The following is an 18612-nucleotide window of genomic DNA, read 5'->3' as shown; positions in this document are numbered from 1 at the left end:
ATGCCAATTTTAAACTGAAAATATTCTGAAGTGGCATTTAGGTGTCTTTATACAGATTGTTGAATGCTGCTCAGAGATGGCATGAATGCATTTACACAGTAATCACAAATGTATACTTGGATACTAGGGGCTGAGGTCGGTCAGAGCGGGCATAATTTAGTCTGGCTTTTATCCAGCATTGCATCTTTACATTGAATTTTGAGCAGGCACAGAGCAGCCTTAACTTAGCTGTTTAAAGATGCTATCTTTAATATTTATAGATATGACTCGTATAAAGGTGTAGTCACATTTACTGTTAAAAGTGCCCCTGTTATGCCATTTCGAATATTGCCTTTCATACAGTGTGTAATGTAGCTGTATGTGAATGCAAACAATCTGCAAAGTTGTAAAGCCGAAAGTACACAATAAATAAAGTTATTGTCTCCCAAAAGAAAGAATCGACTCTGAACAGCCTAAACGAGTCGTCAGTAATTTGAATCCCAGGCTTACGGAAACGAGGGGTTTAGAAAGACTGAATCTTAGAACTGCTTCGAACGAATCGTTTGAAAATTAGGTGATATTAAATGCATATTTTGAGAAAACAAAACCTATTGCAGGAGACTCCCAAAACAATATTAGGAACCTTAAAAATGGCATAATAGGGGCACTTTAAGAATTACATTTTCACACACATATTTCACACGTTGGTCACACATATTTGCCACATTGTTTGACAATAATAGATCTTTTTATTAAAATTTTGCTAATGGGAATGTCTGCACCTTAAGAGTGTGTGGAGAATACTTTACTCAAATGGAAGTCAGACTGCTTGGAAAAACAATCTAACCATTCTGCCATTGGTCATACAACTAGTCCCGCCCCCAAACTCACACCATTGGTTGGTGCCAATGTTGTTGTGTCAGGCTGATTGGAATTCTCAAACAAACAGAGAAATGTTTTGAGAGTGTCACAGAGCCACAACAGATAGTTATTTTTGTTATGATCTATATTAAAATGACATATTTCTCCTAAAAATAAAACTTTAAAAACTAAAATCAATCATTTTAAGTATGAGCAATAGCTTTAGCAAACACCACTAATGAGTAACTGGTAATTTAGAACTGGTCAAATAACTGGTAAACAATTCTCAGTTCTTCAAATGAAGAAACAATCTGATAGCTAGACTGTTTCTCAGAAGTCCACTGAACAGTCAGAGCTGGGCGTTCTTGTATTACTGTTGTATCAACAGAGCATTTGCGGATAATGACGTATATGTGCGTACACCTCCTCCTGTGACGTTGCTCTCCCACACCGCCCATCGGTGAATACCAGGCATACACTGCACCGATGGAGCCGCATCCAAACAGAGCCAGCTATCAAAGTGCCCTATTGTCACAGTAGCCAGTGAATTCATGGCATCTCTACATCAAAAGATGAAGAAAAAATATAAAAAAGTGGACCACAAAGCTTATTCACACACACAAACACACCTGCATGCTTGCAAAGCCTTATAGCATTCAGTATATCATTATCGTATGCCACCTTCTAATGCATCAAAATAGTATAAGTATCTAAATAAAAGGTGTCTATTAAGTATATATGAACCATGTAAAAGTAAATGTAAAAGTATGTACTATGTAAATGTATCTATTATGATAGAATTTCCAGGTATTTTTGCAAATTAAAAATAAGAAATAAGAAAAAATTATATTAAAAATGATGGAAAATGAAATCTATCTATATATGAAAAAAAAAAAAATACTATCAAAATTATTGAGACTATTGAAAATATAGGCCAAGCAGACAGAAATAAACCTTATTGTTGTACCCTGAGATTTTCACAGATGCCATTTGAGCCATTTAGAAGCTTTGATCACAAACATTTATTTGCATGGTTGAAGATTCATGTCTTCCTTAATTCACAAAAACAGTGATAAAGGAGAAAGGAAACAACAGGGTGGGTAGAGAATCAGGAAATTACATGTGCTCAAACTGCGTGCACGAGCACCATTGTGCAAGGTGTCAGAGCACATGCACTAACCAACAGGCCAATACCCCAACAAATGTCCTAAACACAACAATTATAAGAAGCATGCGAATCTGATGCTCTCAGAGCACTTGTGAGTGCAAGAACACTAATACACCCCATGGGTCAGGATTTGCCAATTAGCTGCTACTAGATTGTAAATACACCAAAAAGCATCTTAATGATTTGACAGCCATTTAAAAGTTATTAATAGTTTTCAACAACTAAAGCCACTTCCTACAATACAATTAAAATGAGCCAAAGTATAGCAAAGGAAACAATTGATCAGCTTGCGTCATTCAGAGAACAAGTCTGCAATATCAGAAATGAGCTCATTCACATCACTGAAATTTGATGAGTAACTGCTTATATGCAAATATGAATAGAACTTTTGGGTTTCGGACACTGCAGTAACCTGCACAGGAAGGGTGGGGGGGTGCGTCTGACAAAGAACCAGATTATGTTGGCTCTTTTGCTCCTGTCCACCCTTGATTTACCACCCACCCCGTCTAGCAAGTCAGTGAGGCAAGCGGAACCAAAAATAACACCCACACTTTCTGTTCCTGTTTGCAGAGACACCCTGTTCCCTCGGGATAACAGACTGCCGGTGTGTAAATTCTATGCCTCTGCAGCACACAGTGAACTTTCCATGCCCTGGTCAACTTATATCTGGCATGTTCTAAGAATTCACACTCGCACATGGGATTAACACTCGCCGGGATGAAATAAGGTGGGATGGGTAGGGGAAGGGCAACTCTTGAGTAGGAGGATGAACCTTCTGGCAGTGTCTTCACAGCACCCTTTTCCTTCCTCTTTTGCCTCAAGATACACAAGAGCGTCAGTTCTAGGAAAAGCTGCTCTTCTTTGAGTTTGAGTAAATACTGTATAATAAGTTACAAGGAAAACTGAGAAAACGTTTAAAACAGAATAGAGCCCTTCAGTTAATGCACTGAATAGCATGGGGTCCCATGATTTCAAGAAAATAGAATAATAAAAAAAAAAAATCCCCAAATGATGCTTGTGTCATGTGCAGTGTGGTCATGCTTCTTGGGCTCCCATCAACACAGCGATTACCTCACTCACAAACTCATGCAATCAAGTAAACAAACATCACTCAAACTTCTGCTTTTACAGTCACTGATTCTGCTGTGTCCATTCCAAAAGTGATACTGTTTCATTTAACCATTGATTGACACTGAGAATGGAGAAAATGCCAATTCATTAAATTTCAAAAGAGAACAAACACTTTCAGGTTTTCCAGCTTCCACATGAGCAAAACATTCATGACCTCCATTACTTTTAAATAGTCATATGCTGGATTAAATGCCCTTTAGTCCAAGAGGCACAGACAACTTAATCCTGACACAACTGTCACAATACATTTCATATGTTTGCTTACTACAACACAGATGGTTTTTACTGACATTACTCCAATCTTCAGTTTCACATGATCCGTCAGAATTCATTATAATGTGCTGATTTGGTGCTCAAGAAACATTTCTTATTATTATCAATTGTTGAAAACAGTTGTGCTGCTTACTATTTTTCTGGAAACCGTTTTCTCAGAAGAATACAAAGTTCAAAAGAACAGCATTTGGCAGTGCTGAGAAATTCATCTTAATAACGTCTGTTTTGAAGTTAGGAAAAAAATGTGGATGACACTCCTACCTTCCTGAAATGTCACTGACTGTTGTACATGTGTATCAGGATGCTTCATAAAATCTAGAGTACTGTCAAGCTCAATTATGCGTTAGTGTATAATCTAACTTGATTAGATTCTCACTTATCTAGTGAACACAATGACCTGTGGGTGACTTGTTTCAAAATGTTCAAAACACACACAAACAACACAACTGCTCCATTTCTACTGTCTTTGCCGTGCCAATTACTGTCTGACCTCTTGACTCTTATTATTACTGGACAATGCTGCTATGGAGAAGTTTGTTTGTAAAAAAAATAATCACAAATGGCGTGGCGTGCAGTCAGAGCCACGTGCAAAGATTTTCAGGGTCTTGAAAGGACCATAGATTGTTTTAAGTTCTTTAAGTTTAAGTCCATCCCCAGTACAATTTAAAAAAAACAACAACGCCAGATATGCTTTTTATTCATATTTTCTTTATATAAACCTTAATTTGGGTCATTTTATACTGAGAGGGCACATTATTTACTCAACCCTTGTCACTGATTGCTCACTTGTTCAACAGGAAATCATAACCCCATAACGACCTATATGCAACGTCCAACTTTGACAGCACTTACGGGAAAATATACAAATGCTCCAATGGATTTTCCTAACAGACAGGCCCAGCTGCGTTCGGACACGCACTGAATGGAGTATTCTCCACAGCTTTCTGTGCCTTTATTCATTTCTCTCTGTGAGAAATATCTCACAATTACCTCTTTGTGTGGAAAGTGCTGAAAGTGATCTGGGTGTCCTCCACGCGCTGCTCTCTACATGACTGGGTGCCTGCCTATGAGTGGGCTGAAAAACTGGAAAAGAAACACAGAGATTTGTATTAGTGGCCATGCATCCCTTGCCCGGTGAGTAACATGAAGAGGTGTCCGGCTGTGGCTGGATGAATTGGAGAGATGACAATGCTGCAGATAGCTGCGGCTGTGCTATTTCTAGCGGTCAAAGTAACAAGGCAACAGGTGCATCATAGATATATCTATTTATATGTACATTTGATATCTGGGTTAAACCATGAAACATCTCATTAAACTTCTTTCCAAACTGTGAGAATTAAACTTGTACAGTGCATTCATATTTATAGACCCAACATTCTATCCAATGGATCCAATGAGAGCAAGCACCTCCATTACAGGAAACACATGCATGTTGTTGTTGGCCATAAAAAAAGCACTGGGACTACAGTTAAACTACAGTATTAGTTATTACTGCTAATACTTAAATGCTAATATTTATTGAGAATTGATCAAATAAAATACAAATGAAATAAAATTAAAATAGGAACTACAGTTGAAATGTTGCTCTTAGTTAATACTGCTAATATTTAAATGATAATATTTAATGGGAATTGTCCCTGTAAAAATAACAACAACAAAAAATCTTGTCCATTTATGTTTGTCTAATTTTTTTAATCATTTTATGATGCTTTCTTCTTTTGCGCTGTGTTTATAACGTTACAGCCCAATTTTGTGAGTGCCGTGAAATAGCATTAAAATCACTGGCAACTATCTTTCTCCAAAGTACAATAAAGGAGGTGAGCCACTGATTTCTCATCTCTGTTAAACACATTTTACTATGTTTAAATCTAATCTGCAGATTTTAACTCCAAAATCAGCACAGAAAATGCCACAAAAGTCCACTGATTCCATCCAGGTCTGTTTATGGATCTCTGCCACTGATTTATCTTACAATAATAGACCATCATAATAAAAGTAGTACAAGTCAAAATGGCTTAAAGGGTTAGTTCACCCAAAAATGAAAATTAGCCCATGAATTACTCGCCCTCAAGGCATCCTAGGTGTATATGACTTTCTTCTTTCAGACGAATCCAGTCGGAGTTATATTAAAAATTGACTTGATCTTCCAAGCTGTTTAATGGCAGTCAGCGGCTGTTGCAGTTCATCAGTCCAAATGAAGTGAAATAAAGCGCATCCATCCATAATAGAAAGTGCCTCACATGGCTCCGGGGGGTGAACAAAGGTGTCCTGTAGCGAATCGATGCATTTTTGTAAGAAAAATATCCATATTCAAAACGTAATAATCAATTTAATCTAGCTTCCGCTCACTGTTGTACAAGGAAGCAGCTCTGGATGGATGACGTAGGACGTCGGCGTTGCGCATGCGCCGCTCAGAAGTGACAAATGCGGAAGCGCAGGGGAGAGATCAAAACAAAACAACGGTCACGAATTAGAAGTACAAAATGAGGATTTGTAAAGAAGAATGTTGGAGGATTTCGATATAAGCCAAGAGGAGACTGGTTTTCCTTTGCTAAAGTAAGGAAACTTTGCTTCCTTTGCTCCTGTAAAAAAACGTTGGTTTTCACGAGACTCACCGGCGCATGCACAACGCCGATCTTACGTCATCCTCCCGGAGCTGCTTCTGTGTACAACAAGTGATGAACTGCCCCGCCCGCTGACTGCCATTAAACAGCTTGGAAGATCAAATCAATTTTTTAAATAACTCCGATTGGATTCATCTGAAAGAAGGAAGTCATATACGCCTAGGATGGCTTGAGGGTGAGTAAATAATGGGCTAATTTTCATTTTTGAGTGAACTATCCCTTTAAAAGCTGCTTTATATAGCTACACAGCCATGTTAAGACCAAACATGCTTAACAAGAACCTAATGCAACACTTGACAAGCCAAGAAGATCTGTTAACTGTGAGATTTCTAATAAAACACATTTCCCAACCACTGAGAGGCCTTTCACTAAATATGTGTGTCCAACAAAGTGAATATTCAATCCCGTTATGGGTCGTTGTTATCAAATTATACACAAATCTCAGTAATGATTCACTCTCCATACCTTATATGCAGTTGTACACAGGCAGTGCAAACGAAGAAGGCCGGTCAATGATTATCTCGTCCTATTCGTCACAGATACACAATCCTCACGTAACTCCAAACCAGTGGCGTCCTAACTGAATACTCAGCCTTCTTGTTGAAGCATGACTCTTATATTAGAGGCTGTGCTGGCTGACAGCGCCACCACTCGTGACCAATCGCCACAGAGAATAAGAGAGGGAGAGCGATCAACAGTCACAGGGAAATCCTTAGTCATGAAGTCTTACACTACAGCGTCCACAACTTCTCCACTTCTGTCTATTTCCCCATCCAGTTCCCCTAAATGACCCAAACCCTGTGAGCTTCCGTGAGAGAGGAACAAGGGGACTTCATTGTACCTCATCCCTTTCCTCGAGTCCTCTTCCATCTCATCTGACTGTGCCGCTGAAAATAATGAGTCTGGAGGAGTGTGGTGAATCACTGGTTAGGCTGGATCAGCAAAACACTCATGTGGACATGTAAACATGCCACATATTGATACATTTGGATTACTGTAAATTAATTATTTGGGAAGTTGCTCATAATTGTTGCACGGTGTTGCCTTCAACGCAAGTTGAAACGTGCAGATACACATCAATGTCACATGAATGTCTAGTAATTAATTCGGCAGAGGATTTTATGCAGAGACTTGCATTCAAAGTTTTATTTTTTTTTACCAGGGAATTAAACCCATGATCCTGGAGTTGTATCACTATGCTCTACCAGTAGTAGATGGTGCTCTGATATGGTCACATGATGATGATAATGATGGTGGTGGTCAAGCCTTCACATACAGTACTGTTCAAAAGTCTGGGGTCAAAGTTCAGAAGTCTCGTATACTCACAACAGCTGCATTCATTTGGTAAAAATACAGTAAAAACAGTCATATTAATACAATTTAAAATAATTGATTTCTATTTGAATATATTTCAAAAAAGTATTTTATTCCTGTGATGGGACATCTGACTTTTCAGCAATCTTCAGAAATCATTCTAATATGTTGATATGGTGCTCAAGAACCATTTTTTAATTATCAATGAAAACAGTTGTGCTGCTTAATATTTTTGTGGAAACCGTGATACATTTTTCCAGGATTCTTTAATGAATATAAAATTAAAAAGAACTACATTTATTTGAAATAGAAATCATTTTATATTACAAATCTAATCTGCCCGATCTCCTCAGCACCGCGATCCCCCTCAGCAGCGAGGGCTCTCTGACAGCGTGTCCCTCCCGGGTTTAAGATACAATGAAAGTCAATCGTGTTCATTGTTGTTTAGACCCCAACATTCTTCAAAATATCTTTGTGACGAGTGGGGGCGGGGCCGAGAGCCGTGGGAACGGAGCGAGGCCGGTGGAGTAATTGATAATGAGCGACACCTGCACCACTCACCGGTCTCGAGTCCCACGGAGGAGCTCCGGAAGGATAAAAGGAGGAGTGACGACAGTGAAAGACGAGAGAGGACCAGGCCTGGACTTTATTTTGTGTTTTGTGTGCGGCAGTCGTCCGCGAGGGGCTGCCGCTTTACTTTCATTTTGTGTTTGTTTATTTTATTAAAGTTTTCTTTAAATGTTCGCCGGTTCCCGCCTCCTTCTTCCCGTGACTATGAACGTTGTAACAATCTTCTTTTGTGTTCTGCTGAAGAAAAAAGTCATACAGATTTTGAATGAAATGAGTAAATATTCTGGCAAAAATCTGAGCTTTGAATGTAGCTTTGGATAAAAGTGTCTGCTAAATTGCAAATGTAATGGGAGGTGAATTGCTGGAAAGCAGGAAACATGATACAGTGAGAGCTTTCCTAACATGTAAGATCAAGCCAAAGAAATGTTACATAAAAATACTGCTTTTAGAATGAAAAAAAAAAACAGACATCACACTGTGTCTCCCACTAATGGTCATAAAAATAGACATGAAATATTATTATATAAGCTGTTTATATTCTGTAAAATTTGACATAAAGTGCACTTGGTAAAGGCCAGATGCATTTTAAGGAAGGACACCATGATTTGCCCCCAAGAAATAGTCCAATGTGCATTCAGTGGGCCATCAATTTACTAACTCCAAGTAAAGAATTATACAATCAGACAAAACAAAGACTGATGGAAGGGTGAGTTAAGAGGAAGCGAGATGTTAGTTACAAGAAATGAGTATTGCATTATGCCTGAATAATTCCCACCTCTGCTTTAGATCATGTGTGCATAAAAAAAGAATTGATTTCCGCATAATGGGGTTCTGTGATATTTACTGTAGATTGACATTACAGGATCAAAATTTATGCTGATATTTTTCAACTTATAGTTAAAGGTCTCTCGAATTGTTATGAATAGCTTGATTTTCAGTATAACAGTGGTATTTTAATGGTTTTGCCTCAGGATCCAAATTTTACACAGGAACAAATTTGTTAATAGTACAAAAGTCCTTACAAGTCCTTAGAGAAATTGAAATGTGTTAAATTTACTATGGACTACTGCATATACAGTACCATTCAAAGGTGTTTTTTTATACTCTTATTTGGCAAGGATGCATTAAATTAAATCAAAAGTGACAGTAAATACATTTTTAATGTAACAAAAAAAATATATTTCAAATAAATGCTTCTTATTCATCAAAAATCTTGGGGAAAAATTATCACGGTTTTCACAAAAATATAATAAGCAGTACACATTTATAACTAAAATGGATGCTTAAAAAACTTTGGCTTTACCGTCACAGGAATACATAATATTTTAAATAGAAAACAGTAATGTATTTTTGATAAAAATAAATAATAAAATGAAATTAAGAAAAAAAAAATACAGCATTGGTGATTATACAATACTTTCAAAAACATAAAATTTCACAGACCTAAACTTTTGAATGGTTGTGTATAATATGCAAATGGATTATCATAGCTTAGGTTGAATAGGAAAACTGACAAATTTGTAAATACATAAACAACAGAGGAAGTGTTATTTACCCACCTAACATATGGGCAAACACTGAAAATGGAAATGGGTAAATGGGAAGTGTTTTTATTTGCATTTTCATAGTACAAATCCATCAGTTGAGAACCATTGTTATATACCGTATTAATAACTAATTATTCCAGTTTGTCAGTAATATGTGGGAAATTTTAAGAAAAAAATGTATTCTAAAGCACTGCTGAACATACCAAACAAAGAACTGCTTTGTAATCGTATGTGTGCATTATTTCTAAAGGTTAGACATAAAAAAAATGGTTCACCATGGCCACAAACCAAAGTTAACAGAATTACAATGAGACAGCAAAATGTCTGTGGGCATTTATGGAAGTTTACAGATTCTGATTTGATGTCAAACTAACATGAATCTGCCCATCATAGCTCAGTTATGATGTCATGAAGCTTTAATAATAACAAACCGAAACAGTATATATTCAAATGCCCATCAACTTCAATCTCCACTGTATCGAAGATTCCCTTCTCGGCTGACTTTTGTGATCAATTCAAAGCTCTGTTTTTTTTTTCTGTGGCTTTGTTTGGAAGGTGCATGATGGGTAATAAAAGGCCGGACACCATGCACTTCCATTCAGGCTCTGTGACCTCTGAAAAGTACTCAAACAAGTGACCTTTCCTCCAAAGAGACCTCGCTGGGGGGCTTTTAAAACGATAAACAATGACAGAAAAACGTTCACAGATGCTAACTGTTGCAAAGTGGTTTCAACGGCTTGTTGACATTCAACATGCGAGACAAGACCAGCCTTGTGCGCACACACTGAGGCAGTTTAATAAACTAAATACAGACAACAATGTATTTACAGTAGTATTTTGGGCCATAGAAGGAGCGCCAGAGACAAAACTGTATTTCATTGGTCTGAACAGCTGCGGGCCTGTTGCAATGCTCCAGCTCCCATGTAGGAGGCCATGCTTATGACCAAGAAACTGTTGTGTTCCTGACAATAGCCTATGGAAAGAAGGATATTTCTAGACCCTGACTATGTCTAAACCGGCTGGTCTGGCATTTCTATTATTTTCCATCAGCTTTTCTGATCAGGAGGAAACTAAAAATTTACTCATGCATTTTGCAATGACATTAAGATGTATGAGGGGAATCCCATAAGTAGGGCTGGGTGATAAAACGATAACGATAATCGTGATATATTTTTTCCTCAAAACAATATGAAGAGTTCGATAAATGGTCGATGTAATGTTTATTTATAATGTTTCCGCCAAACGCGGAAGGAAACAGCGTTACTCATTTGAACCGCGACACACGGAGCATTTATCTGTGCGGCTCAAAGTTCAAACAGCAGCGCAGCGCGAGCTCACTAGAGCAGATGATGAGTCTCGGTCACTCGACACTAAACAGCGCTGTGAGATCCAGTGTGAAGCGCTTGAATTCAGTGAAGAACACAAATGAGTTGGTGATTTTAATTTGAAGCCAGATGAAACAGCGAGACAAACAGGAGAAACACTGTGAGCAACGATACAGTCAGAAGACTTTTCAATCTACATATCGCCATCATTTACTATGGATTTACTGTAACTGCACCATGGTATTCTGGCGGAAATGTGGGATATTCATATTGAATTTTATTATATTATTTATGTAGGCCTGTATTAAATGTATTAAAGGAGTAATGGAATGGAATTACAGTATTTTTTTGTGATTTAAGCTATAGCGTTTGTGCATTTATACTTAATGTATTTTCATACAAATAGCGTTACCTAGAAACCATAGTTACATAGTTAAATTTTTACCATGGTATCGAGGTGGTATATGTGTGGTTTTAACTGTGGTTATCATGATCTAAATGTTTGCTACTGTGGAAGACCAATGGTTAATTTTAATAAAACTCAGTCAGAATAATACATTTCACCATATAAATATGAGGTTGTTACAATTTTTACAGATGTTACTGTTTTTGATAATGAACATACATTTACATCTGCATCCTAATTTAAGCTACTACTGTCAACTCAAGCCATGGTCAAATGTGCTTTTCTAAGAGACAAAAATACATAATATTATTAATATTGCAGCCTGCACTGCAAACTGTTTTTATTGTCTATAAATATGTCTATATTGACATTTATTTTGTTAAGGAAAAATTACTAGAAAAGTGTAAAGAATTCAAAAATGTGAAGTGTTTGTCATGCTCTGACCATAAAGAGTAGTTTAAAACCACAATTAACAGTCTGGTTTCTACAACTTTCAACTTAGGAGCAAAAATCTGCCTTTAAACTTGAAAGAAATAAAGATTTGAAATTGATCGTGATAATTATCGATATCGACTGATATGAAAAATTTTATCGTGATAAATTTTTTTTATTTTACCCAAAAGTTACATATTCACATTCTGCTTGTTGAAGAGTGTTTGTTGTAATAACGTAGAGGTTGTTTTAGCGAGACTAGAAAGAAAAAATAGGTCACCTCCATTTCTTAATCCTCTGGTGGTCTTTTGTCATTTTAGACCCCAAAATTTTACGTTTTGATTGATTACAATTTTTCACTTTACCGGAATGGTATGAAGCCTGGTGACTTTTGTGGCACTTTCTATATGACCACAAAAAATGTGGACATGAATAGAAAAGGCTAAATGGTCTTAAAAAATAGTAATACTTGTGATCTTTGCATAGGAAATGAATGGGAAATATGAAAATTACAAAAATACAAAATTTTTTGTACGATCTACAAATCAGCCTTAATGAAGTAGTCTTTGATAATATCTAAATAAATAGCTGATAATACTCTTATAGTGCTATTATATATGATTTCCTTTATTTCTCCCACCAGATGACACCAATCTTCCTTATATGCGTTGGATTTAAATACCTTTGCTATATATTTAACTTAAACTGTATTCATTAAAAATATAAATATTTTCATTATTTAACAGACATCAATGCTGCATAATTAAGAGGTGAATATTGTCTAGTAGCATGAAATCCCCTCAAAATATAAAAATTCAGTGTTGTGTTAGTATCACTGAGATACTATTATAAATTTTGTTAATATTTTGAATTAGATTTTATTTTTATATTTTCTGGTTTTATTTTAATTTTAGTTTAAGTTTTAATAATTTTGTTGAGTGTTTGTTATTTTTAGTTTTTGTTGTTTTTAAATATGTCTACATAGTTTTTTATTAATTTTTATTTAGTTTAGTTATGTTAGTACATATGTTAGTTAAATGAAATGGAAATGAGTAACATTGCCTTGGAAACTAGCTGAAATAAAATATGTTTACGTTTGTCTTTTTGTTTTATTTTATTATTTTATTGCAGTTTACTTTTATTTTATTTCAAGTAACGGTTTTAGTTCTAGTTAACAAAAATAACCCTAATAACACATATTATTGAAACTAAATATATTACATTCATTTTATAAAAAAAATAAAAAAATAAATGTTACTAGTTTGACCCCTAAGTGAGGAATACAAGAGGATTAATTTGTTGGCAATGGCTTAAACAAGAATGCCTGGAGATCAGCCATGGCCAAATGAGATATGCTGTGAGATTAGGAGCGTTGGTAGAGGCAGAACACTGTTTGCGATTGTCAGCGTCACTTATGCTACATTACATTGCAGGATCCACCTTCCTCTCTGGCTCCCCCACTCAAAACTAGCAGCATTTACTCAATAGTATGGCAACTATGCCCGCCTTTGGCCTATCTGGCATGTGTGTGGAGAGAGAAAGGTTGAGAAAGAGACACAGGATGCTTTGGGACCTTAGTCAGAGGGTAAAGAAAGCAACCATGTCCATGTTTAGCCGTGTGAGATTTACAGGGTGATGCTGACATAAACATTGCACACTCTAGTAACAGACGATGTGGGGATGAGAACTAACAAATGTCATTTTCAATTGTTATTATTACACAATATGTTAACTCAGTGCCAACAGAGGACAACTGCACACTCACAAAAAAAGGTACAAAAGCTGTCACCTTTGTACCTTATTTACCCCTAAAGGGTGCATATTAGTTCATAAAGTATACATATTAGTAACAAATTGGTACAAATGAGTGCCTAGAGCCATCCATATAAAAAGGCCCAAACACAGTTTTGTTTTACAAAAATCAGACTGGAACTGGAGATTAACCAACACTTCCCATTTTTTTATGCAATATGTATCAGACTGTCAGTAAACAGACTGTGGGTGAACCCTATCATATGAGACTGGTGCTTTCACACTTGGTTCGATTGCCTGGTCCGAACCCGAGTTCGATTTCTCCCCCTTCCCCCTGCCCCCGCTGGACTGCCTTGTGCATTCATATTATTTTATTTGGGTCCGAACCGCGGTTCGTTTGCATCATCAAGCCAGCAGCTGTTTACCCCGTTGCTTAGTAACGACAGCGCAGGAGAAGGTGGGAAAAGCATAGCATTGCTCTCATCACTTTTATATTTATGTTTTTGAACTGTTGGTTTTGTTTCCAAAGTTTCAGTACATAACGGCACTTACGTCTGTCTTACGAATGTACTTCAGGTACTAGGAAAAAGGCTGAAGGCTAACAGAAATGAGATATACAGCTGTCTGCTTGCAGCGCGTCAGTCACGGTTCGTGTGTGTGTTAAGATATTTCTGGCAAGAATCTGAAAAGAATCACCCCCTTTAAAATAAATCACATTTTGTTGCTTTGCAGCCTGAAATGAAGACGGACACAGTTTTTGTTTTATCCAGCTGTATTTATTCAGTGCAGCTTATAACATCCAAGTGAAAGATACAACACCAACATGTCAGAAAAAAAGAAAGAAAAGAAAAAAGAATCACTGTGTTGGAAAAAGGACCAAACCCCCTTATGTCAGTATTTTGTTGAACCACCTTTTGCTTTAATTACAACCTTTAGTGTGTTGGGATATATTTCTACTAACTTTGCACATGTAGACTTTGCGATTTATACCCACTCTACTTTGCAGAACTGCTCGAGTTTAGTTAAATTTGATGTTGACCGTTTGTGGACTGCAGTCTTCAAGTCATTCCACAGATTTTCAATGGGGTTTAAGTCTGGGCTCTGACTAGGCCATGCAAGGACATTCACATGTTTCTCCTTCAACCACTGTGTGCTCAGTTTTGCTGTGTGCTTTGGGTCATTGTCATGTTGGAAGGTAAACCTTCTTCCAATTGACAACTTTCTGGCAGAGGGCAGCAGATTTTCCTAAAGAATTTGACAGTATTTTGCCCCATCCATTTTTCCTTCTATCCTGACAAGTGCTCCAGTCCCTGCTGCAGAGAAACACCCCACAACAGGATATTACCATCTCCGTGCTTTACCATAGGAATGGTGTTATTTGGATGGTGAGCTGAATTGGATTACCGCCAGACATATCGTTGGGTGTTGAGGCCAAATAATTTAATTTTAGTCTCATCTGCCTCAGAATCTTCAAGGTGTGTTTTTGCAAAGCTCAGTCGTGACTGCATGTGGCCTTTCTTGAGGAGTTCTTGCAACCCTCCCATACAAGCCACACTTGTGGAGAATTTGTGATATTGTCGTCACATGCACACAATAACCACTCTTTGTCATAAATTCCTGCAACTGCTTCAGAGTTGCTGTAGGCCTCTTGGTCGCCTCTCTGACTCTCAGTTTTGAGCGACATCCTGATCCAGGGAGAGTCTGTGTTGTACCAAATACCTTCCACTTCTTAATAATAGAATTCACTGTGCTTCTAGGCATTGATAAAGCCTTTGCATTTTTTTGTATCCATCTCCTGACTTGTGCCTGTCCACAACTTTATCCCAGAAATCTTTTGACAGTGCCTTGCCACCCATAGTTGATTGTTTGCTTCAGTTGCACTACCAAGTACTGAAACGCTCCAGGAAAGATATTTTCATGCTGAGCTGATCAAAATGACCACAGCTGATCACAGTTGAAAGTCAAATGGCTTTGTGTGTCATTGAGAAAGTGATTAGCTACACCTGAATAGTTTGCAAGTCATTTTAGGAGGGGGTGATCATTTTTCCAACTCAGTGATTCTGTTTTTTTTATTTATTTATGTATTTATTTATTTTTTCTGACATGTTGGTGTTATATCTTTCACTTGGATGTTATAAGCTGCACTGAATAAATACAGCTGGATAAGACAAAAACTGTGTCCATCTTCATTTCAGGCTGCAAAACTACAAAATGTGATTATTTTAAAGGGGGGTGATTCTTTTCTATAGCCACTGTATAAGCTTAAAGTATATTTGCATCACTGTTGCCCTCTAATAACTGTCACAGAACCAGGCATTCAGCTACAGTGAAGCACCTGAAACCACTATAAAGGGGCAGGTACAGGGTCAGGACCAGTCTGGCCAGTGCCTCTGGACCCAATATCGTTCTGCACTTCCTGACCTTCACATTACCCAGTACATTGAGTACACTACACCCCTTACTGTTTCCATGCTCCCCATGTACACTTTGATATACCTTTGATTATCTTGAAGACTAAACGACTAACCTAAAGACTCTCCAAGCAGTGCAGCCACTGATCACATTATCTTCACTCCCTGCTAATGCATACAGTGAAGATGAGGTTGAAGTTAAACAGGATATTACGCTCATGTGTACATAAGAACAGGACTGCCTGGTCTGGTTTCAGGTTGGATTGCAACACTGAGGTCCTGAATTTGTCTGCCACACTATGAGTATGGAACTATTATGCAATTTGCACATTAATTATAATTACATAATAGATCAAATCAGGTGCTTTTAAGTCCAAAGTTGGTTTAGCGTTTCAATTATTACATTCAAACTTTTGATAGATGTTTCAAAGGGATAGTTCACTCAAAAATGAACATTGTGTCATGTTGTTCCAAACCTGTATGTCACTTACTTTTTTCTGTGGGACATAAATATTCACCTGTTTTTGACCATACAATGAAAGTCAGTGGGGTCCAAAACAACACTGGACCCATTCACAAAAGAAACACTAAGACATTTTTCAAAATATCTTCTTTTGTGTTTGACAGAAGAAAAAAAGAGAAAAAGTCATTCAGGTTTGGAACAACATGAAGGTGAGTAAATGATGACACAATGTAAAGACCACTACACAGGGTCCAGCTGTATCACCTGCAGCAGGCATGTGCTGTGCAATTTTTTTTTAGCCTTTACTATTTTTGCTTGTTAGATTGTATGGCACTAGCTGGCTTTTTAATGTTGGACTGTACAATATAAAACTCTGGTCACAATTGACAGAATAGGCTTTGTTGCACCCTCATTTTAGCACACAAAATTTAAACGGGGCTGCACACCAATATGCAAAGCTAAATGTGCTGTCACATTTACTGTTGCTTGGTGAAATTTTGTAATCACAAAAAAAAAAAAAACCTTAATAACAGCTTTCCAAACAGCTTCTTTTTTATGGATTATTTTATCATATTGAAGCATAATGTTATATAAAATTGTCAGAGTAGACACCGCCAAAATGAACGCCTTGTCCAATGTGGCTTTTTAGTTTTGTTTTATTGCTAAATTACAAATCTCTGGCTGCACAGAATTCACTCATGAACCTAGAGGTTTGCTGTTGGTCGGCGCCGCGAATACACGTGTCAAAGTTAGCAAAAACTTGAACCCGCCGAGAAATTTGCATAAGGAAGGTTCTGCGTCACTGGATGCCCATCAGGCCAGCTTTTTCATCCCACCAATTCCCATTGAAATGACTGGATTTTAATTGTAAAATTTCACAGAGCACCATTTGTGGCTGCACCTCAAAGAATGAGGAAAAAATAGAAGGTGGGGCTTGATTTTAGTGCACCTCCACACCATCTCTAGTTCACTGCAGACTGGTGGTTTGAGGGGAGTTTTTAAGGATGTTCTGCCGAAGCCGTCAAACTGACGGAATCAGATACTGCCATATAGCCATTCCAGAGGGGAAGCAAATTTTCAGATTTTGATTAAAGATTACAAAGACTAAATTGCATTGATTAATTGTTCATCACAAATCTAGTAATGTGCGCTAGCTAGGTAACTAGGGTCAATTTTGATTTCATTCAGACTTTAAGGCCAAAATTCATTACAAAAAGCAAGAAATCTTGACCAAGTCACGCTAAGCTAACCAAGACTGCAAATTTTTCGCAACGACCAAAGAAATTCCTGCAATTGGCCTCAGATGGCAAATGCTTGAACGGGGCTTTAAAAAGAGAACAGAGAGCTGTATTTGTACACGTCCACAGTACATTCTGCTTTTCTCAATCAGTAATGCCTCCGTCATTGTTGAGAACAGCTGCTGCATTAAATGGCCCACTGCTCTTTCTCTCTCTCTCTCCACGCTCCATCAGCTTCAAGTATCGCCTCAGAGTAGCATTGTGAAAACAAGCAGAGAGGAACAAAATTTGGTTTCACATTTAAAGGAAAGGGTTATATCTACAAAGCAAGCTTTTGGCGCATAATTTGGTGCAAGAACTGGCTAAATAAAAGGCACATCTTGGCCTTTTTTTAAAAGTTATGACTTGAACATTGTGTGCTGATTATTCAACCAAACAATACTGAACTACAATTACATCAAGTGTTGATACTATAACAAGTCAATTTTATTTTCCTTTTGACTATTACATCACAGCCTATACATGAAAAAGGGAAGGAATTCAAAACATTGTTCATTTGTGTACACCGACGTATTGTTCCACTAAAGTACCTTCAGTAGCAGTTCATTTTCAGTCAAGACCACGGGGTCATGTCTAGAATTAACGCCAGTGTAGTTTATGTTCAACTAAAATGCTCGACTTTTAGGCAGCGTAATGGAAACAAAGCAACAGCAAGCCAACCCAAACACCAATGCGCAGCAACAAATGTGTTTACCGTTGTCCTCGCTGCTGGGTGTTTATGTGTCCATGGGTGTGTGGGAGAGGTGAGTGTTCTGGAGTTACCTTTCATCAGCCATACTGTCTTCCTTTCTGTGTATATCTGATTCAAGTCCCTCAAATGCATCAAAACAAACACATAACTGCAGCCTAACACCCTGACTTTGATTGGATTACATGCACAAGTCAAACGTGTCAACGCGTGTGATGGACAAGGCTGCAGAGCCACACCTGCGATAGGATCGTGTGTTTATCTCTTACCATCAGAGAGGAGACATAAAGCCTCCAGGTTTCTGATATGACCTGTGGGTGAACTTGATTTTCTGGCATGTCAGAAAATTTCTCTTATGGATGATTCAGCT

The 18612-nt window shown here is 37.5% G+C and overlaps 1 protein-coding gene across 5 annotated transcripts in view; it reads right to left on the bottom strand.

The window, feature by feature from the left end:
* The window catches only part of LOC107739273 (transcription factor EB-like), a 39365-nt gene that overhangs the window by 15243 nt on the left and 5510 nt on the right, over positions 1–18612 (bottom strand). For 3 of the 5 annotated variants that reach the window (XM_016551330.1, XM_016551333.1, XM_016551334.1), the window contains exon 2: positions 4403–4495. The exons of 1 other annotated variant lie outside the window; for it this stretch is intronic. The gene's annotated coding sequence lies outside the window, so the exon portion shown is untranslated. Of the gene's footprint in view, positions 1–4402; positions 4496–6501; positions 6644–18612 lie in introns of those variants that run through there. One more of the 5 variants, XM_016551331.1, reaches the window with a different exon arrangement.

This window comes from Sinocyclocheilus rhinocerous, unplaced genomic scaffold, assembly GCF_001515625.1.
Source record: "Sinocyclocheilus rhinocerous isolate Xijiao unplaced genomic scaffold, SAMN03320098_v1.1 scaffold14, whole genome shotgun sequence".
NCBI classification, from domain to species: Eukaryota; Metazoa; Chordata; class Actinopteri; order Cypriniformes; family Cyprinidae; genus Sinocyclocheilus; species Sinocyclocheilus rhinocerous.
Note: the sequence above shows the minus strand (reverse complement) of the source record. Positions and strands in the feature narration are given on the sequence as shown.